This window comes from Sycon ciliatum, chromosome 1, assembly GCF_964019385.1.
Source record: "Sycon ciliatum chromosome 1, ocSycCili1.1, whole genome shotgun sequence".
Classification (NCBI taxonomy): domain Eukaryota; kingdom Metazoa; phylum Porifera; class Calcarea; order Leucosolenida; family Sycettidae; genus Sycon; species Sycon ciliatum.
In genome coordinates this window covers 16,221,557-16,234,619 of record NC_088643.1, presented here as the reverse complement: position 1 = coordinate 16,234,619, position 13,063 = coordinate 16,221,557, and the positions used below count along the sequence as shown (strand labels likewise).

Genomic DNA, 13,063 nt, shown 5'->3' with positions numbered 1-13,063 from the left:
GAGAAAGATATAACCACATAGGGTATTGTCAATCCTCACCGTCAGTGTGCTGCTACCAGTACCAGTGGCCATGGGTGTGGTACATGCTGATACAGAACCACCACTAGTGCAACTCAGTGAGCGACCATCATTGGTGATACTCAAAGCACTGCCACAGCGATTTCCATCAAAACTTGGAGTCGCGGACACCACCAGCTTCTGCGGACTACCCTTCAGGGGGACACAGCCGATCTTGGCTGAGACGTTGTAGCAACCAGCTTGTAACGGAATATGTTCAGCCTGTATACGTCCAGAAACAGGTGTAAGCGGCGTACACACGTTGGTTGTGTCCTCGTCAAGACCGGATATTAATATCTCCAGTCCAATGTTGTCCAGTTGTTCTTGCTCCACGTCGCTTGCGACAATACTGTCCGGTAGCTCTATGGACATGCTGAAATGATCACTGACATGGGCTTGGCCGGGGCACTTCAATGTACCATCAGCAACATCCAGCACTGCTCCCGTTTTGCTGATGTCATTGAGTAGTGATGTGGTGTCCGTCGTGCCAAACACGATGCCACTGGTGACACAGGGCTCTTTCTTGTCTTCAGCGGTTTTCATGGCCTGCGTGATAGACGCATCCACCCATGACCACACATGGAGAAGCTCAATGTCATCCTGGAATGAGTGCAGAATGCTGGCAGCACTCTCTCCTTTCGACACACACTCCTGAAGCTGGTGTAGTTGCTTCTCGAGAGGTTCCAGCTTCCTCAACCTCAGCTCATCCAGCTCGGTTAGAAGAGAGTTCTCCCGTTTCTTCACAGCCTCCGTCAGGGGCTTGAAGAAATCAGAAACCTTCTCCGAAGCGAGCTCTGTTTGACTGTGTACCATTCGAATGCTCTTCTCCAGGGTCTCTATGGCACTGCTGACAACACCATCACATTCTGATGTACAACTGCTCAGCTTACCGGAAAGTGCATCACGAGTGTTTTGTGCAGCACTGGCAATATCCATCACCTTGTGTTCATCATGTCTGTGTGCTCCAGTACGTACGCACTGTGGACATAATAGCTGATTGCAATCCAAGCAAAACTGTTTCAGCACTTCAGTCGTGTGTAGAGCGCATCTATGCTGGACCACTCTGCCCCTGCTGATTGCTGACTCGATACTGGAGGCAGACAGCCTCTTGATCGTGTGGTCTTTACCTGATCTAGACATTAGATGGCCAGTACCGTGGAGCTCACAGAATTTGCTGTTGCAGTTCTCACAAACCGCTGTAGCTGGCTTCCCATCCCAGCACTCGTCACAGGTTTGAATGACATGATCCCGGTCTGCAGCCGCTCCAGTCAACTCAGTATCGCTTGCTTGAACGACGTTCGGCAGCGATCGCATTGGATCCAGGCCAACAGGCAATTGCGTAGCGGACAAGCATCGCGGACATTTTATGCAGCCATCAAATCCCAAGCTGTTCTGCAGGCACGGCACACACAGTGCGTGCAAACACGAAACAAACTTTAGAGTGGTCGCGGACGATCCACAACCACCGCACTGCACCACGGAGGACATTATCTCGCACGCCTGGCATGAAAGACCTCAATTTTCGGACAGTCTGAATCAAGGAGTCACGCTTTGCTTTCACGCTGAGAAGTGCAGTAAATAAAATTTATAACGGACCAGTACCATGAGTACCGTCCGTAGTCTACTACTGTACTAGTCAGTAGGTGTAGATCTACGTACATGTAGCTGCAACGTACATCTACACCCGAACCACCACTGTTGCTCTTTTACTGACTGTAGATGTAGATCTACTGTCTGTACATGACTATCGTTGCTAAAACAAATCAGGCCAATGCTGCACATGCTAGTCCACTACAGTGTACGTGCCATGATTATCACTGTCTGTGCAGCATTGACAGGTTTTTTTCTGGTGACGATAGTCGATAGTAGTCTGGTGGTGTGTACATGTAGCGCGCATAACCATGATACCATGCGCATGCGCGAGAAGAACCACAAAGTAAAATCTGATCGCGTGAGTCAAGTTTACATGCGGCCGGCCGGGCCGCCGGGCGCCCTGCACGAGCAGTTGAGCACGCGCGCGCGAGTAAGATTCCTACAGCCTTTAGTACAGGCTGCACATAGTCATAGGTGCTTTGTTTGTGTAGTGTGTGACTGTGTGCTACATTATAATACAATTGATCACTCTCTTACTTTCTTAGTATTGACTCCCATTGATTTTCACTACATGTAGATCTACAGGCAGTCCAATATTTCTGCATATTTCACTCCTTAGGGCTATATTGACTGCTTATATTTGACTGCATGCTTATGGGTTGCGCAGTTGAACGGTGCCTAGTGCAGCATGGTCACTGTATGAGTAGGTGATGGTGCAACGGTTGTGCAATCATAAAACCGGAATTCACGAGGTTATTATTATCGTTCTGGAATTTGAAATACGGACTGTTTGGCGTGATAAATCTAATATTGACTTCGTACTTGGTCAGTGTAGTAGTAGTATTTATTTAACATCGAACAACTCAACAGTGTTGACACACAAATTCAAAGAGCGCCGATCAGTTCGAGCCGACAAAGTGCCAGGGATAGGCACCCGCGGATTGTGCCGGCATAATTATTGGCATAATTTGGTGGTTGATACTTTGGAGCATAATTTGGCATCCTTTCGGAAGTAGGAGCATAACCACATGATTGTAGCACAGTTCTAGTGTGTAGGCTACACAATAATTGTGTACAATGCACCTGATCAGTGCTGGTGAGCTCCATGGTAAGGGGTTCGGAGGTCATGCAGATAGTGTTTTCAGTGAAAAGCAAGGTAGAAATCATGGCAATACAATCAATATTCATTTGTATGCTCGAACTCGTCTTCTTCAAAGTTCTTTCTCACACTGATACAGTACAATGTCATGTGGCAAAAGATGCGAGTGAATCAAGTATCCCGCGGCCCGGGGTGGACGAGATAGTGACGGGTAGTCCACAAACTGACTCTGCGTACATGTACATTATTCATGATACGAAGTCGTGACCTCTGGATTTTAGCAGCTAGCCGTGCACGCATGACTGTGTAGGCTATAGATTTTGCTCTAATAATTAAAAAAAATGAGGTATAGTTGATGTTCGATCATGATGGAAGGACTCTTGAGAGGTGGACCTACGGGAGAGATGAGCTGATTATTCACAGGGTGAGGTTGGCATCGGTTGGACGAGTATGACGATTAGGAAAACAGTTGAACATGATAATTTTCAAAGGTAACTCAAACTAATTTGGCAATAAAAAAATATTTATTGCAAAAGAAGTCAACTAATGAATAGAAGAAGTAGTGTTTTTTTTTCTTTTCCATGTTGATCTCTGGCATACCTGGACACCTTGTTAAAGGGGAACTCCGGTCCAAAATCACCCCCATTTTTTATTGCGGAATCCATTAGAGTATGTCGTAAGTGGTAGAATGGCGAAAACCGGAAGCTTCTACGACAAGGATAACATACCTAAATTACCAATTGCAATTTTCCATATTTGGCACGAGGGGCCCCCTCCCACCCTGTGACGTAAAACGTTCTCAGCCCGGTCCACTCAGATGAAATTTTCAAATAATTGAAGCAAGAATGAAAAGTCCTTGGCCATTGTTGAAGTGCTTGTTGTTCTGTGCCATGCCCGATTTATTGTCACGACTCGCTGCTGCGTCTCTGGATGCAACAATGTCACGAAGAAAGAGGCGCCTGCGGGCTGTCGTAGCATGGCTTTCCTCTGGCTGACGCGAACCTGACGACAGCTTGGCTATGGAGAGTATGTTGGAAGGATTTTTCTCCGACGAAAAATAATCGTGTCTGCACTGAGCATTTCACTGAGATGTGCTATGAAAGAGATTTCCAACAAGAGTTTGCACAAAGCATTGGTGGCTATAAGCAGAAGCAGCAGCGACGCTTGAAGCCAGGGTCTCTGCCATCCTGAAACTTGGCGGAGCATGTCATACTAATAGTTAGTAGCTCCTCTACCTCTGCTGCCAGCAAAAGCAGACCATCTTCGATTTACGTCCAGGAACGTGAGCACGATGAGGTAAGTGAACGGCATGATTTTGTGCCGTCCAGAACGTAGCTCTAAACGACTACAGTCCAACTCAAAATCCTAGTCAGTGAAGTCGAGAATTGATGTAATGTACATGGAACATTATCATGTGTGTTATTTCGGTTCTCTTTATCTGTAAGTTTCCATTGCGTTACTTTCCGGTTGCAGCTACACTGCCACAAATACAAGGTACAGTATGATTTGTAGTCTGGAAATTTTCCATGCTGTCATACTGAAGTGGGCACCAAAACGTGTCCACTTTTCGTACAATGGCATGAGAGCACGGGTACAGTCGGCATGTCTGTCCCACAATGCCAATATAGGGAGAGCGCACGCCAAAACCAAGGAGGGTGTGCTCAGGTACAGGCTGGAATACACCAAGAGCACAAAGTGGCCAAGAAGCTGCACGACAATGTCCTGCAACTTCTTGAAGGACCTGTTGAACGATGTGCATACAACCATTCTCGGCATTCGCAACGGCACTGGCACAACCCCATGCTCCCGGACACAGTACAGTCTTGTGCCATTGTATCTGTCAACTTTACCAGATTGTTCATGCAGCTGCATTGGTGCAAAGCATGCGCCCACCCGAAAACACAAATATTGCCCGAGTCAAGAATAGTTATAAATCGTGTCTGTCAACTGTTTTCTGCATGCACATGTACCAATGATTATGTGAACGTCAACCAGGCCAAGAAGCATTATCATCATCATCATCATCATGTCCAACTGCTTCCTCAAAGCCCCAGTGCGCATCTGCATTGGCTTCTGGTACAGCTGCTTTATCTTCCATACCACGCAAGACGGTATCACACGCCGCTGCTTGCGTCCAAAGTATCCATGGGTGAACCATGTGTATTGTCTATACGCCACATGTCTCCAAATCCTGCACAAAACAGTTGGAGAGATGTAGATACACATACCACGAGTGTCTTCATGATTGTGTAAAAGTAAATAGTTTCAGTGTAAATAGTTTCGGATTCGAATTAATATTTCTATGGGCTGCTATACTAAAGACACTTTGGCCTTTTTTCAAATTTACATCACTTTTACACACAGTTGAAACACTTACAGTGCTAGGAATAGTATGAATGAAAGACATCGTTGTACCAGTATAATTATATTGGCATGGGTGCAATAGAACTTCATGATTGTGTGATGGAAGTTGGTGAATTTGAATACTTTACACAAAATCGTTGCACAACACTTCCCATCTACTTTGTACCGGTACATAAAACATGGAAAGAAAGGAAATAATGAAACCGATTCAGTGAATCCTCACCTGTTTGACCACGGTCCACACCTTGCCCGAAATTCTTCGAAGGAAAGCAATGCAACCTCGAGCACTGATTTTTGCAGGCAAACAACAGCAAACTCTGAGTGCTGCGTGACGCACTGCAGCCCTTCCTGCTCGCCGCGTTTACTAAAAGCTGCAGGAACCTCCCAGCAACAAGTCGACTCGACCTCGCTCCACATCATGCTGCATTGTCCGCAACGGCATCAAGCAGTGCTTCTCACGCGAGCACTTGCAACCAAAGCGTTCTCTTCACGTTCATCTGTTTTGTAGTCTCAGAAATATTACTTGTAGACAGTTTCGCAGACGCTGATGCGCGCTTCGGCTCGAACCTAAAAGGCCTCGGTGTTGTTGAATCCAAAGTGGCGTCCACCTCCACACCTCCCGTGGTCTCCTCTTCCTCCAACATGATGATCGAATGAATACTAGTACAAGGGTTATTGATTGAAGAAAAAACAGTGAATACCTTTTTCAAAATTTCTGCAGGTCTACCATTTGAATAAAAAAATTTGGAGCTCACTGAGAACGTTTTACGTCACAGGGTGGGCGGGGGCCCCCTCGTGCCAAATATGGAAAATTGCAATTGGTAATTTAGGTATGTTATCCTTGTCGTAGAAGCTTCCGGTTTTCGCCATTCTACCACTTACGACATACTCTAATGGATTCCGCAATAAAAAATGGGGGTGATTTTGGACCGGAGTTCCCCTTTAAAGGGATACTCATGTATTTTGTTGTACATGTACTTCTGGCCACTTGCAAGTACGAAAAACGCACAATTTTCCGAACTTTGAGGCTCCATCAGAGTAAGGCCTATTATATGTGCAACTCCAGCCCGGGCTGGAGCAAGCGGGCCAGCCCGCCAAGGGTGTTTACATGTGCAAGGTCGGGCTGGTCGCCAGCCCGCAGTGAGTTTATATGCGCTGAGCACACGCCAGCCCGTTGTGAGTATGTACCAAATACACTACGACTGTAGTGTGCTGCCCCGGGCTGAAACGCAGGGCTGCAAGCCATACTCAGGTTATAAACCTAAAAACTTTTTTTCTCATACAATGTATTCTTCTGCTGATTTCTTTTCGCGCTGTGGCACATGTTTGGTGTGTTGTATCACCTCGTTTCTTTTCCCTGTTTTTCACATTTTTAGCTGTCCATATCAAAGTAATTTGCAAGTAGTTCCCCTTCCACTTTAATGTAAATTATGCATGTCGACAAATAAACAGTGCTCACTGTACGTCCTTCTTGTTGCTGTACAAAAAGCTTCATAGATTTTCAAGACAATATCGGGAATCCTCTTTATAGCTACCCTCAAAAGGTAAAAGTACCTATTTTGTAGTATGAACTCAGTGTAGACACCATAATAATACAACTCTGGCCCGGGCTGGTCTGTTTATATGTGCTTTTTCTGGCCCGCCTAGCCGGGATCCCGGGTGCCTTGAGGCGGGATCCCGCCTCGCCGGGCCAGCCCGCTTGGCATGTAAACGCACCACAGGTTTTGTGTGGATTTGTGTACCACCCCGAGATCCCGTTGCAGGCGGGCTGGCCCGCCTGTCGACCAGCCCGGGCTGGAGCTGCACATATAATCACCCCCTAAGGCAGAGTAGGGGATATGCCATCATGGGTAGGCACCGGCGGATTATGCCGCCATAATTATTGGCATAATTTGGTGGTTGAACATTTGGAGCATAATTTGGCATCCTTTCGGAGGTAGGAGCATAACTGCATGTACATGTACATGATTGTACGACAGTTCTAGTACATGCACATGTATGTAGGCTAAACAATTGTGTACAATGCACCTGATCTGTGCTGGTGGTGTGCGTGGTAAAAGGTTCAGAGGTGATGCAGATAGTGTTTTCAATGAAAAGCAAGGTAGAAATCATGGCAGTAGATTATCGTATGCTCGTCTTCTTCAAAGTTCTTTCTGACACTACTATGATACAGTACATGTAGCAGAAGATGCGAGTGAATCAGCCTTTATAATCAGGTATCCTGGGGCGGGCAAGATAGTGACGGTCGGGTAGTCCGCAAAACTCCGCGTACATGTACATTATGCATGTTACTTCGAAGTACGAAGTCATGACCTCTGGATTTTAGCAGCCATGACTGTGCACTGTAGGCTATGGATAGTGCTCTAATAAGATGTATACTAGTACATAGTTGATGTTCGGTCATGATGGAAGGAGAGGTGGAGGTACGGGAGAGATGAGCTGATTATTCGCAGACTGAGGGTTTTTTTCTTTTTTTTCTTCTACAAAATCCACATATCTCCAGACACTGGGGTGAATGATGGAGTGTGGTGGTGGGGCCCATTAAGCTCCGCCGACCAGAGGTCTAGGCTTCATAGCTCCACCCCGGGTGACATTGGTTGAACGAGTATGACGATTACGAAGACATTTGAACATGATAAATTTCAAAGGTAACCCAAGCTAATTTAGCAATTAATTATAAAATCTTTTTACAAAAGAAGTCAACTGGGCCGCGATCAGCTAAAACATGTCTTTGGGGTTTCGTAAAAAAGTTGGGAAATGACGAAATGAAAAAAATGTTTTTTCGGAGCGCGTTCACTCTGCACTTCATTCAAATGATTCATGATGTGGCGATTGGTATTGGTATGGTATGGTATGGTATTGATTTATTTGAATTCGGTATCTCAACAGTACATTGTACAACTTGGGAAGATCCGAATGACATAGATACATAAACATAAAAGTGGAGTAGGTGCTACAGCGGATCATTTTATCGCAGGTTGTGGGACTAAACTGATTATCTTCTCAAACTTTGTTCAAACACTTGTTTGGCGTTCTACTTCAAGTAGCTGGCGAGCAAAGACTGACAATGTCCGCATCTAGTGATACTAGAGCAGCTCGCAGGGCCAGACAATCGCTGTGCATGGCCCAGGTTTGTTCAGGTGTCTGCAAGCCCGTGGCGGCGGGTCTGCAGAGCGACGCTGACAATTTGTTGGGATCTCATTGATGTTGATGTCGACAGCGAAGCTGAATCGTCCCCGTCGTTTCCAGTAGCGAAGAGGCACAAGTTGTGGGCTAGTACATAATCATTTAGGCGGCGAACCGGCTGCCTTACGACGTTACTTGCGTTCAGCTCTCATGAGGCGTCTGACGCAGTCTCGGAAACGCAGGCGACGATCGAAAGTGTCACTGCCAGAATCGAAAGAGTATGCAAGTGCAACGCCGCCCAGCGCATCGTGTTGCTTTCCAGGAAGAACTTGGGCCATGCCTTTGAACTGATGTCGTTGACATGCTCAAGTCGGTGTCAACATCTTTAGTTCCGTTGTATTGTGCTCCGCCACAAAAGCCACTAAGTAATAGTTCGTCTCTTTGTGTCAGACTGTGCGAAAACTGTCATTTTCTATTTCAAAGTACATAATTTTGAAAGCGGTGTTTGGGGCACTTGTAGACTACTTTTCTGCCCTGTATCACCTTCAAGAGGTCAAGTAAGGTCCCAAGAACTGTTTTCTGGAGGAAAACAAAATTTGAAAAATTTCACCCTAAGACATGTTTTAGCTGGTTGTGGCCCAACTAATGAATAGAAGAAGTAGGTTTTCTCTTTTCCATGCTGATCTCTAGCATGCATGAACGGACACCGTCGTATGGGGATACTCCGGTAACATTTTAGTTGTACTTAAAAGCTACGGCCACTTGCAAGTACGAAAATGGCACAATTTTCCGAACTTTGAGGCTCCATAAGTACAACAACGTGAATATGTATCCCCACGTGCCGAAGCATAATATGACGATTTTGCGAGCATAATGCGAGAATCCATGAAAGCATAATTCCTTGATTTCGCGAGCATAATCCGCCGGAGCCTAATAAGTACAACGAAGTGAATATGTATCCCCGCGTACCAAAGCATAATATGAGGATTTTGGGAGCATAATGCGAGAATCCATGAAAGCACAATTCCATGATTTCGCGAGCATAATCCGCCGGTGCCTAACCAGGGAATGTCGATGAGCAGACGATCAACTCCCCTCCCACCCTCTTCTCTTAGCTTCGATGGTACCATGATCAGAGAGGAAACCAATGTTAACCACCCAGTTGCAGTCAGAGCCAGCCAGCGCCTTGGCTTCTTCAGGAAGGTGTGCCCAGTACTCGACCGCAACGGCCGCCTCACCGTATACAAAGGCTTCATCCGCCCAACCATGGAATATGCTCCCCTAGTCTGGCAAGGCGCCGCCCGGTCCAACCTCGCGAAGCTTGGCCGCATCCAGCAACGGTGCATGCGCAGCATTGGCGCTGGGACCATGCTTCCAAGGTTTTCAGTGCGTCGACTGTGCTACCTGTTCAAGCTGCACTACATTTCCGGTCCGGCCCAGCTGACAGACATGTTGCCACCTGCTGCCCCTGAGCCCGCCCGCCCCAGAACCCGCCACCAACATCAAGTGAAACACTCCCATGCCTTCCAGTTGTCAAACCCCCTCCCCGCAACAAGTCCTGACATCCTACACCGATCCTTCCCGTTCAGCCTACTTTGAAGTACTAACCACATGAAATGCTCTACCCTCTGCCATCCTGAACGCTCCCCCATCCAAGGCAGCGGTGCAGCGCTTCAAAGTAGCAATGTACATGTGTAACAGGTAGCCGAGTGGTAGGCGCTGCAATCAACAAGAGTTAGTTTTATTCTTCTTCTCTCAGGTACACACCTGAGATATAATTATTAGTAAAAGAAGAAGCGGCAAATAAATAACTTTCTCTCCGGTGCACACCTAGAGGTTGACTACTTCTTCTTTGAGTTAGCTTTGTCGTTGCTATAAAATCTCATCAAAACAGAAAAGCGCAGCAGCTTTTATGCAACAGACGCCGTACGCTTACAAACGGAGATACACTAAATATACATCAGGTAAAGTTCCGTATTAGTTCCGTATTACTTCCGTGTTAGTTCCGTATTACTTTCGTATTAGTTCGGTATTACTTCCGTGTTAGTCAGGCAGGGATACTACACAAGTACCTCCTAGAGCAAACTTGTGGGACTGCTGTCAACGTGTACACCACAGACTAGCATACTACCTGATGGCCTAACTCTTTCTTCTTTCAAAGGATCAGTTGGGGACGTGAACTACCTGAAAAGAGAAAAAATCGCCAGACCCACAAGGACTCGAACCAGGGACCTTGCTTGTCATGAGCAATGCTCTAACCACTGAGCTATGGGACCGGGCTGAACCTAGAAGGCGCTGACAATTTTTTCACTCCAAAGGCAGCTCACAACACGTGCTACACATACTGATGGCACTTGACTTGGGTCTTTCTCCCTCCCCCAGGGGACCAACCACAGTCAGTTTCTTGACCCTACCAGAAGTGAAAGAGAGTGATAAATTATGAAAGAATTGGGAGAACTTCAAATTCAAAGGATCAGTTGGGGAAGTGAACTACCTGAAAAGAAAAGAAAAATCGCCAGACCCACCAGGCCTCGAACCCGGGACTTTGCTTGTCATGAGCAATGCTCTATGTTCTGAGCTATGGGACTGAGCTGAACCTAGAAGGCGCTGACAAGTTTTTAACTCCGAAGGCAGCTCACAACACTTGCCACACATACTGATGGCACTTGGGTCTTTCCACTGGGGGAGGGAGAAAGACCCAGGTGCCATCAGTATGTGTGTCACGTGCTGTGAGCTGCCTTTGGAGTGAAAAAATTGTCAGCGCCTTCTAGGTTCAGCCCGGTCCCATAGCTCAGTGGTTAGAGCATTGCTCATGACAAGCAAGGTCCCGGGTTCGAGTCCAGGCGGGTCTGGCGATTTTTTCTCTTTTCAGGTAGTTCACTTCCCCAACTGATCCTTTGAATTTGAAGTTCTCCCAATCCTTTCTTCTTTCTTTCTTTTTTTAACCCCCCCCCTCCCTCCCCTGTTGCGCGTTGTGTGCAAGGACACCGAGACCTCTGGTCGGAGGAGTCCACAACGCCCCACCTACACAGCTGCGCTAGTGGATACTAGTAGTCATCCCCGACTCAATAGTTGTTTGTTCTGTCAACCCACAACTTCTGTGTTCTAGTCGTTTCTTCTTTCTCCCTGCATGCAACTTTGTTATCTTTCTTGTTCTTATTTTTGTCTCGAGCCGGGTTTGTGTTCTTTGTAGAAAAAAATCCACTAGAGCATAATCTGGTCATTTTCCCAGCACAATCCGCTTACCCCTAGTCGGCATACAATCATCGGCTGCACCGTTCCCAGTGTACACAACTGCAAGGCCGAGCCCGAACTGCATACCAGTAGAGGATTGCAGCAAGGTGGATCAGCCGGACGGAGCAGGTGATACTGGGCGTAGTCCGCGGCCACGTCCAGTTGCAGCTCTCCACCACTCTGCCGCCTACAGTGTTTTCAGCAAGAACTCCTTCACACAGTCCGTGCATGTAGTAATACTAATAGTGTTATCTTGGATGTGTGTGTACCTGTTGTGTACTGCATGGTTTCATTGACACATTACACTGTCTCTTCTCTATAATTTTATCCTAGAACAAGTCAAGTTTGCATGCATCCGCGCAATTAATACATCCAGTCCAGGCGACACTTCACATACGTTGATTGTGTGGATGCATGCGAATTAGACTCGTTCTAGAATTATTTTTTCGCCTCCAACTTGCGTTGCAATCTTCTCGATATCCCTATTATATCACCTGGTGATAATAACTCTCATAAAATATTCACTGGTTTGAGTCACCTGGTGTATTATTATCCTGTCTCTTCTCTATGTCTGGACATTAGCATCCATTATTACATCCCTCTTGTAGTAATTTTCATAGTCTGGGTGCTGACAAGCCCTTCAATTTGTCTCCCCGCTTTCTTTCCTCTGTCACCGTCTTTCATCCCTCAAGCATTACCTACTCGTAAGTTTTGGAGAGTCGCTACGTGGAATCTTCATTCTTTTTCGTCTAGTTTACTGTGAAACTTTGCTCGGTTGATGTTTGTGCTGTTTTAGAAATCTAAACTTAAATTGATTATTGTCGAATGCACCTTGTGTCTATTGCTCGGCGATGTAGCACAGTGTTGCTTTCACTACTCACAGACCACACAGGATACGGTGGACTAGGCGTGGCTATTGGCCCTCGTCTACTGCACCACTTGCCGCTAGAGAGAGAGAGACAGCGACACAGCGAGAGAAAGAGAGAGAGAGAGAGAGAGAGAGAGAGAGAGAGAGAGAGAGAGAGAGAGAGAGAGGGAGAGAGAGAGAGAGAGAGAGAGAGAAATAGAGAGAGAGAGAGAGAGAGAGAGAGAGAGAGAGAGAGAGAGAGAGAGAGAGAGGGACAGGGAGAGGGAGAGGAATCCGGTTGTTGGATAGGCGTGTGTCAGGCTATGACTCACTACTAAGTCTAACCGGTGAGACAATAGTATACGTTCTTTCAAATCAGTCCAACTTGTCACCCTTACTGGACACACACGTGGCATGAACAGCGAGAAGCTACAGGCAAATCAGATCACGTATACTTGGAACATCAGCTGTGCAATTGCCACACCACATGCTCAAAATCGCCTTGCCTTCCACAACAACAAATTCAGGGTTCCAGTAAGACTCAGCTGGAGTCTTTCCCAAGAATGACAGTAATCTATGCAGTAGTAGTGCACAAATGATAATTGGTACGAAAATAACCAGCCAGAACAATCTATGCAGTAATACACTGATGAAAACTGAATTACCACCCTTAATAGATATACTGTAATTATGCAAAAAACAGGGGTGGAGGGGAACTACCCTATACATATACCTGCTACTTT

General features: G+C 46.4%; 1 long non-coding RNA gene across 1 annotated transcript; it reads right to left on the bottom strand.

Moving 5' to 3' along the window:
- Nucleotides 1-4,570: 4,570 nt before the first annotated feature.
- Nucleotides 4,571-5,855, bottom strand: LOC135806877 (uncharacterized). The gene is made up of 2 exons (XR_010551325.1): nucleotides 5,337-5,855; nucleotides 4,571-4,940 (listed from the first exon to the last, which is right to left on the bottom strand). It is a non-coding gene; the product is annotated as an uncharacterized LOC135806877 (long non-coding RNA).
- Nucleotides 5,856-13,063: the final 7,208 nt, after the last annotated feature.